This window comes from Orycteropus afer, unplaced genomic scaffold (genome assembly GCF_000298275.1).
Source record: "Orycteropus afer afer isolate SDZICR_OR568_19922 unplaced genomic scaffold, OryAfe1.0 scaffold00066, whole genome shotgun sequence".
Classification (NCBI taxonomy): Eukaryota; Metazoa; Chordata; class Mammalia; order Tubulidentata; family Orycteropodidae; genus Orycteropus; species Orycteropus afer.
This window is the reverse complement of record NW_006921653.1, coordinates 2676878-2684976: the sequence shown is the minus strand read 5'-3', so window position 1 is coordinate 2684976 and position 8099 is coordinate 2676878. Positions and strand designations below refer to the sequence as shown.

Sequence of the window (8099 nt, the reverse complement as noted above, 5' to 3'; positions counted from 1 at the left end):
TGCCCAACCTTCCTTCCAAGGAGTGGCTGGTGGGTTTGAACCGCCAGCCTTCTGGTTAGCAGTCAAGTGCTTTAGCCACTATGCTACCAGAGCTCCTAAAGGTAATATAAGAAATAAAAAATATATAACAAGTCTTTACTAATAATTAGTTTACAATTTTCTAAATGTGAAAGAACAAAAATGCAAAACAGCACTTCCAGCTCTGGAAATTAATTCATGAAACTTCTCATCTAATACACCTCTATCCTTGTGATGATGTTCACATGAAACAGAACATTAATAAAAAATTCCACAAATGTTCTTGAGCTTCTTATGAACTTTGCATAGTTTGTTGTTAAGATATTGGTTATGAAATTAAGCAGAATTTTATTATTTAATAATGAGAGCGGACGTTATCTTTAAGTATGAAAGCTCTCATTGAGATAGTTTACGTACACTATCAAGTCTATTGAAATTATGTTCAAAATATTAAAAAAATAAAAGAAAGAAACACTCATATTTTTCAATTACTATATGGAGAACTCCTGTTTACCGAGACTTGACCTATGAATTACTGTACGTAAGAATCTGTATCTCCTTACCTCACATTTTCCACTTCTCTGTTCTTTGGAAAGCTCTACACATCATCTGTCTTACCCTGTGTTGAAAGCTCTTCTCTTCCACTCCCTCTCCACTTCTGCATTTGTTTTTGGTGAAGATTTTACCAGGTGCAGACAGGGAAGGTTTCAGTCCATGACTTAACCCCACTGGCCCCATCTGCTTGAAGACATAAAAATCCTCAAGGTTAAGAACCCAGAGGACCTTTGAGATCATGGAAGACTTAGAGGAGAAGGACAAGATTTAGGGTCAGAAACATTGTTCTCCCCTTCCAAGTCAAAAAGTTACCACCATTATCACTTTCTAAATTGTGTTTTATTTTCTTTCCACTGAAAGCTGCAATTAGAACTTGCCAACTAACTTAGAAGTAGTAGAGATCTCGTTTATTTATATTTATACTTATTTATAAGTGAGATCAGCCTATACATTGAAAAATGATACCCTTCTGCTTCTTCTGATTCCATTCCACAGGAACAGTGGCTTGGGAGACAGGAATTAAGTAATGGACTGTATCCAGTTTTTAATTGTATTGGTTATTTGGAAAGTTACTATTTAACTGCACACAGCAGTAATTTTAACATGAGAACAACTTTATCTTCTGTTATGGCATGATACACTGTCCACATGTCATATGATGGCTCTCTGCAGGGTTCATAACAGGGATTACAGTAATCCCAAATTCATGGCAGGTTACAACGTATCTGAAGAGAAGAGCAAAACTCCTGTCATAGTAAATGGTAGTTCCAAGACTTAGAGAAATTTTTCTTAAAATTGGCTGGCAAATAAGGCATTATATTTCCAATGCCTACAAAACATTTATCTAAACATAAAATTATGTAAAAGAGACTAAAGTCCCCCCCTTCACATATTAAAATGTAAGACCAATAGAAATATTGCCACTAAAATAATTCTATTGTGTTATAATTATTGTGGGTGTTTTTGTGTATTGTATACTTACATGAAAGATAAAACATACCAGTTAAGTCTCTTTTGTGGCATATTCCCTAAGGCATTTTGACTGCTAACCAGAAGGTTGTCAGTTCAAACCCACTAGTCACTTCGTGGAAGGAAGACTGGGCAAGCTACTTCTGTAAAGATTTACCACCAGCCCAAAGGATGTTGCTGTGAGTTGGAATCCAGTCAATGGCATTGAGTTTTGTTTGGAAACCCCCACAACTGTCTCCTGAAATACATATTCAGGGATCTACTCCATATTTTGCAAGAATATTATCTTATAGGAAGAGCTTAAAAGCAGCACAGACATCTTCCAAAGGAACGGGGAATTGATACTGGGGAGCTAATCTATAGCTTAAAAGAAAAAAGGAAAAGAACAAAATACTTATGATTAAGTATTTCTTGTATATATCCAATTATCTCTCATTTTAAGTATCATATCTATCAAATGATATGGGGACAGCATTTTCTACTCATACTATTCAAACCTGGATTCACTACTAACTTCTGCTTTAAAATAAAAAGTATATACTGGTATAAAAATGTTTAAATCTTAGATCTATGAGGGAATGGGAGACATTGTGTATTCAATGCATGAAATTAAATGTAAAATTTCCATCAGAACAGAAACTAGTAGTTAAGATTCCCACTGTCGCACCTCAGATATAAGTTGAAACTAGCAACATAAAAATTTTCAGAACAATGATTGCGAGTTCACAAGACATTTTAAAAACAGTGAATTAGACAGCAAACAATCTTTAGATGATACATTAGATACTCATTTAAGTCAAAATTCAAAAAAGAATGTATCCCTTTATATCATGAGCACTACCTGAAAACTTTTTTCAAATTAAAACTTTGAAATATAAATAATCTTGATATAATAAAGAAGCTTGCTAAATTGATGCAATTTCTACAGCAAATATACTATAAAATATAGTATAATTTAATGTTGTGGTAGTTAAGGTTATGTGTCAAATTGGCTGGGCCTAGTGAGTTGCTGGATAGCTGGATGTATTTATTCCCCATGATGAGACTAGTAATCAACACCATGGTAGAATCTATTGTGAGCAGCTGAGTAGCTGCCTTAGTGAAGTGGTCTGCTCCCAGTATGTAAGAAACAACTTTGAGGATGGTCTCTAGCTTCTGGCATGCTTGAATCCTTCATGTAGCTGAGTTGTTATTCAGCAAGCTGCCATGTTGTCTGTCGATCTTCGGACTCTTAATGGACTTTAATCAATGACCTGCTGTGTGGTTTCCAAATATCAGTACTGCACTTTTTTACTTGTCAACCTTGAGTTTGTCAGTCTCAGCAGCCAGCAGCTGTCTGTGTGAAGAAAATCCTCCAGCTTCAGTGGGAGAAGGAGGCAGAGCTGAAGCCGAAGGTCAAGGGACTTTCACCCAGTCCCTAGAGCCTGGCACTTTGAACTCAGACTTCTAGCCTCCAAAACTGTAAGAGAATAAAATCCTGTTTGTTAAAACATACCCACCTCTGGTAGGTCTGTTAGAGCAGCACGAAGTAACCAAAACAAATGTGTGTAACAATATTTCATATGTATGTGCAAAAAAATATATATTTATATAAAGCCATAAATATAGGAATATGTATCTATTAGGTTGTCTTATTTTTTTTTGTTCTTATAATTGTAATTAATTCTTATCTATAGTAGTAATCTTAATGTTCATCAGAATTTGAGAAGGTTCCATACATTAGTACTAAACATAAACGTTGACCAGATGACTCTTGGAATTTAGTCATACTAAAATCTATACTTAAAATATCTGAAACATAATGTGATTTAACAAGGTAACATAAAAAATGTAACTGTTACTAAAACATTATGCAGTGTAAAAATCAACAAATATCCTAGGTAGGTGATAGAACTATTAATCCAAGTACAAGCATATATCACTATTTTAAAAGTATTTTTACAATGATAAAGTTTATTGGGTATAACTATAAAGTGAAAGGGAGAACATTGCAGTTACCATAAATTACAAGTATCTCTGAAGTTACAGAAATTCTTCTGGTTGCTCTAAAGCAGAAATAATGACTAGGGTAGCATGGATTCATTACATTTTCTATTGGACCTCTTCCCCCCTACCCCCAAAAAAACCCAAGGTCACTGTCATTGAGTCAACTCCAACTAACAGAGATCCTGGCAGTGTTTATAGGGTTGTATGTTTCTAAGTCTGTTGTGGAAGTAGACTTACTCATCTTTTTTCCCATGGAGTGGATGATGGGTTCAAAACACTGACCTCTTGGTTAGCAGCCAAGTATATTAGATCTCTTTAGGTTCTCAGTTAAGAAATTTCACTATGCCCTCTTTTCAATATTGGGCTAGAAGTCTCTCAGTATATTTCTGCACTATGGAATTGATAGGTAATATGGAAAAAAAAGTTCTTCATTAGGAAAATGATAGCTTAGGAAGTACAGAACGCACTTATAGTTCCACATAGTACTGGAAGTGTACTAGTGTTTCTGGTATATTCTGGAAAATTCAGGCAAATATCAAGAGCATCTGAAATCTCTCATTTTGAGAGTGAATTAAAATTATTAGATTCCCCCAACATTTGCCTCCTGATGTTCACCCAGCCAAGGATACATCTAAGTTTAATTTTTTAATTATCAGTTCAAACAAAAGTCAAAATTCCAAATGTGTAATGGGTAACTAAATGCTTGTTTCTAAGTTTACTATCTAGGGATTAAATTAGGTCCTACTAGGATCTGAGATTTATATTCCTAGAGAATATTACAGCTGTGTTGCCAAATATGTTCACCCCAGGTGCCTCTCAGAAATCTCTACAAAGGCACAGTTTAAAGGCAAACTGGGCCCCTTTGTGGAAGTGTGGATATTATAATGATAATAAAAAATAATGTTATACACCAACAATTGCTAAGATCCTATATTTTTGTGGTGAGACTTGGGTGATTTGGTTTGGAGACCAAATCTCTAAGTCTGGAGAGTAAGGATCCTATTATTAAAAATAATAATATTAATTCTCTTACTCCATTCCCACAACAACAGCATCAAGTTTGTTTGCCATGCATCTATTCAGGAAGTCATAGGATGTCTATTCTGGAATGAAAGAAATAAATATAAAGGAGTTTCCTGTAAATGAAGAGGAATGGAAAACCACCCACACTTTAAGATGTGGTAGAAATAGGGTTTGTGATTAATTGATGTTAAGTAAGAATCTATGTTCCCTATTTCTTTTACCATTGGAGGGACTTCCATCACAGTAACAAACCTGCCTAACCCTCCACTACTAAATCATTCAAACCAAAGTCAAAGAATAACTTCTCTGATTGATAATAGTGGAAGATACAGTTTGGTATGACCCATCCGCCTATTCATTTTCCACCGGAATATTCCTTCCAGGTTCACTGTATGATACATTTCAAGGCACATCTTTAGCCAGGATGGCCCTGAAGTGTCATGTTCTGCTCTACATACACAGCTATCAAATGGAGGAGGCCTGAGGTTGTGCAGCCCTGGTGAGGAGTGTACTTGGGTAAGTGTCCTTAATTCAAGGATGACTCATTAACAAATCCTAAGGAAAAATTCCTGACAGCTTTATTAGTAATAAGTACAATATTTTCATTTTTGTCTGAGTGAATCCTGTTATTTCTCACCTGTTGCAGAACTAAAAAGAGGAAGAAAGTATATGTATTGACTCTCTAAAACTAGAAGGCTGGGGATTCAAACCCACCAGCCACTTCTCAGAAGGAAGATTGGGCAATCTACTTCTGCAGAGATACCATCTTGTAAACCCAAGGAAGGGTCACTATGAGTTGGAAAATGACTCGACAGCAGTGAGTTTCATTCATATATATAATTTGTTGGTATAATGCCACCCAACTTCCTACACCTGTTCAACTTGCATGTCTATCTATATATACACTCAAAGATTATGTTTGTTACTGTCATTGAAAGATTGTGTATGTAACAGTATTTCTCTCTGTTGCCTTTAACTGTTGTGCTCCTCCCAGTGTCTTCCTTCACTTTGGTCAGTTGTGCTGATCTCCCTCTTATTGTATGCAGCCTTCCCCTTCACCCAAGTTAATGTGTTTACCTTCTAGTTAGTGATTTACTCTCTCTTCCCCTCACACCCCTGGTTACCATCAAAGAATATTTCTTTCTGGGTGAAAACCTTTCCTTGACTTTTAAGAATTCAAATATATAAAGATCATCTGGTTATCACATTACTAGTAGCCTAAATATTCTTCTTCTTCTTCTTTTAATATCTACAAGTAGTTTCATTTCTTTTCCTTAAAATATATGGAAAAAAATAGCAACTTCTTCATTTTATTCTATTGAAATAGAGTTCTCTTTAGCATTTCTGGTAAGTTTTCTAACAGCTTTAAAACATGTCACTGAATAGTTTCTGTGAAAGGAAACAAGAAACACTGTGATGGGAATAGAATGTTACACAGTATTTATTGAGAGCTCTGATGCCTAGAGTGTCCAAGCTACTGAGCTAAATTGGGCAGCTAGTATGTGCCAAAGCGATATTTAAATCCAATTTTCCTCAGTTAGTGTTATATATGTCCCTCTCTATATAATTAATTGCTAGATTATGTGAAAACAAATTTACTAAAAGACATCAAAATAAAAACATGTTATTAAGGGATTGAGCAACTAAAAAAAGGTTTTGTAAAACAAAGAACTTGAGTCTGAATTTAAAAAATTACTGAGATTAGAACAGTTAAATGAAGAATAATGAATGGGAAATGATATGTTGTTTTACATCATGTGACCTTGAAGCAGCCATTTTGGCATAATACCACTTTTAAGTAACTTTAAAATACCATTAAACTTTCCACTTGAAACAGACATATATTTAAAGGTACACACACCACCATGTGTCGTCTGTCAGTTTATCGTACTGTGGTGGCTTGCATATTGTTGGGAAGGTGGAGGCTATGCCACCAGTATTTCAAATACTAGCAGGGTCATCCACAATGGATAGGTTTCAGTGGAGCTTCCAGATTATGACAGACTTGGAAGAAAGAAGGGACCATCCACTTCTCAAAGAATTGGCCACTGAAAACTCTATGAATAGCAGTGAAACATTGTCTGATACATTACAAGAAAACTTGATGAATAGTCCTAAAACATTGTCTGATATACTGCTGGAAGATGAGTCCCTCAGGTCAGAAGGCACTCAGAATATGACTGGAGAAGAGCTGTCTCCTCAATGTAGAGTTGGCCTTAATGACAGAAATGGAATAAAGCTTTCAGGCACTCCATTTGCTAACTCGGCATGACTCAAAATGTGAGGAAATTGCTGCAAGCATCCATTAACAATCAGAATGTGAAATGCATGAAGTATGAACCTAGGAAAACCTGAAGTCGTCAAAAATGAAATGGAACACATAAAGATCAATATCCTAGGCATTAGTGAGTTGAAATGGACTGGTTATGGCCATTTTGAATCAGACATCCATGTGATCTACTCTGCTAGGAATGACAAATTGAAGAGAAATGGCATGGCATTCATGGTTACAAAAATATTTCAAGATCAGTCCTGAAGTACAGTGCTGTCAGTGACAGGATAATATCCATATGCCTACAAGGAAAACCAATACTACTATTATTCAGATATGTACACTGACCACCAAAGCCAAAGATGAAGAAATTGAAGATTTGTAGGTGATGTAGTGCCTAAGGCATCTGACTGCTAAGCAGAAAGCTGGAGATTCAAACCCACCTGCCACTCCTCAGAAGGAAGACTGGGCAATTTACTTCTGTAGAGATACCATCTTGGAAACTCAAGAAGGGGTCACTGTGAGTCAGGCCTGACTCAACAGCAGTGAATTTGGTTCTTTGTTTGTTTTGTTTTCTGCAGCTGAAACTGACAAACATGCAAGATGTATTAATTATTACAGTGATTGGAATGCAAAAGTTAGAAACAAAGAAGAATCACCAGTAGATGGAAAATATGGCCTTGGTGATAAAAATGATGCTGGAGATTGCATGATAGAATTTTGCAAGACCAGTGACTTATTCATTTCAAATACCTTTCTTTCAACAACATAACCAGTGGTGTGGCCTTTGCCAGAGTGAATACATAAGAATCAGATTGACTATATCCATGGAAAGAGACAATGGAGAAATTCAGTACCTTCAGCCAAAATAAGGCCAGGAGCTCATTATGAAACAGACCATCAACTCCTCATGTTCAAGTTGAAACTGAAGACTATTAAAACAAGTCCACGAGCCAAACCATGACCTTGATTATATCCCACCTGAATTTAGAGACCATCTGAAGAATAGATTTGACACATTGAACACCACTGACCAAAAACCAGGGAACTGTGGAATGACTTCAAGAATATCATACACAGACTAAGGGGGGTTCCGGCAAGATGGCGGACTAGGCAGAAGGACTGCACAGACCCTCTTCAACAAAGAAAAGGGAAACTAATTAACACAGACACAGAAGATAATCTTGGACCGCTGAGCCTTGAAGGGAAGGATACAGAAGTGGATTAAACCCCAACTAGCAGAAGAATTTGCGTGAAAATACCAAAAAAAAGGAGA

At 36.1% G+C, this 8099-nt stretch overlaps 1 pseudogene; it reads right to left on the bottom strand.

Annotated features, from left to right (window-relative positions):
- The window catches only part of LOC103196459, a 153259-nt pseudogene that overhangs the window by 5568 nt on the left and 139592 nt on the right, over positions 1-8099 (bottom strand).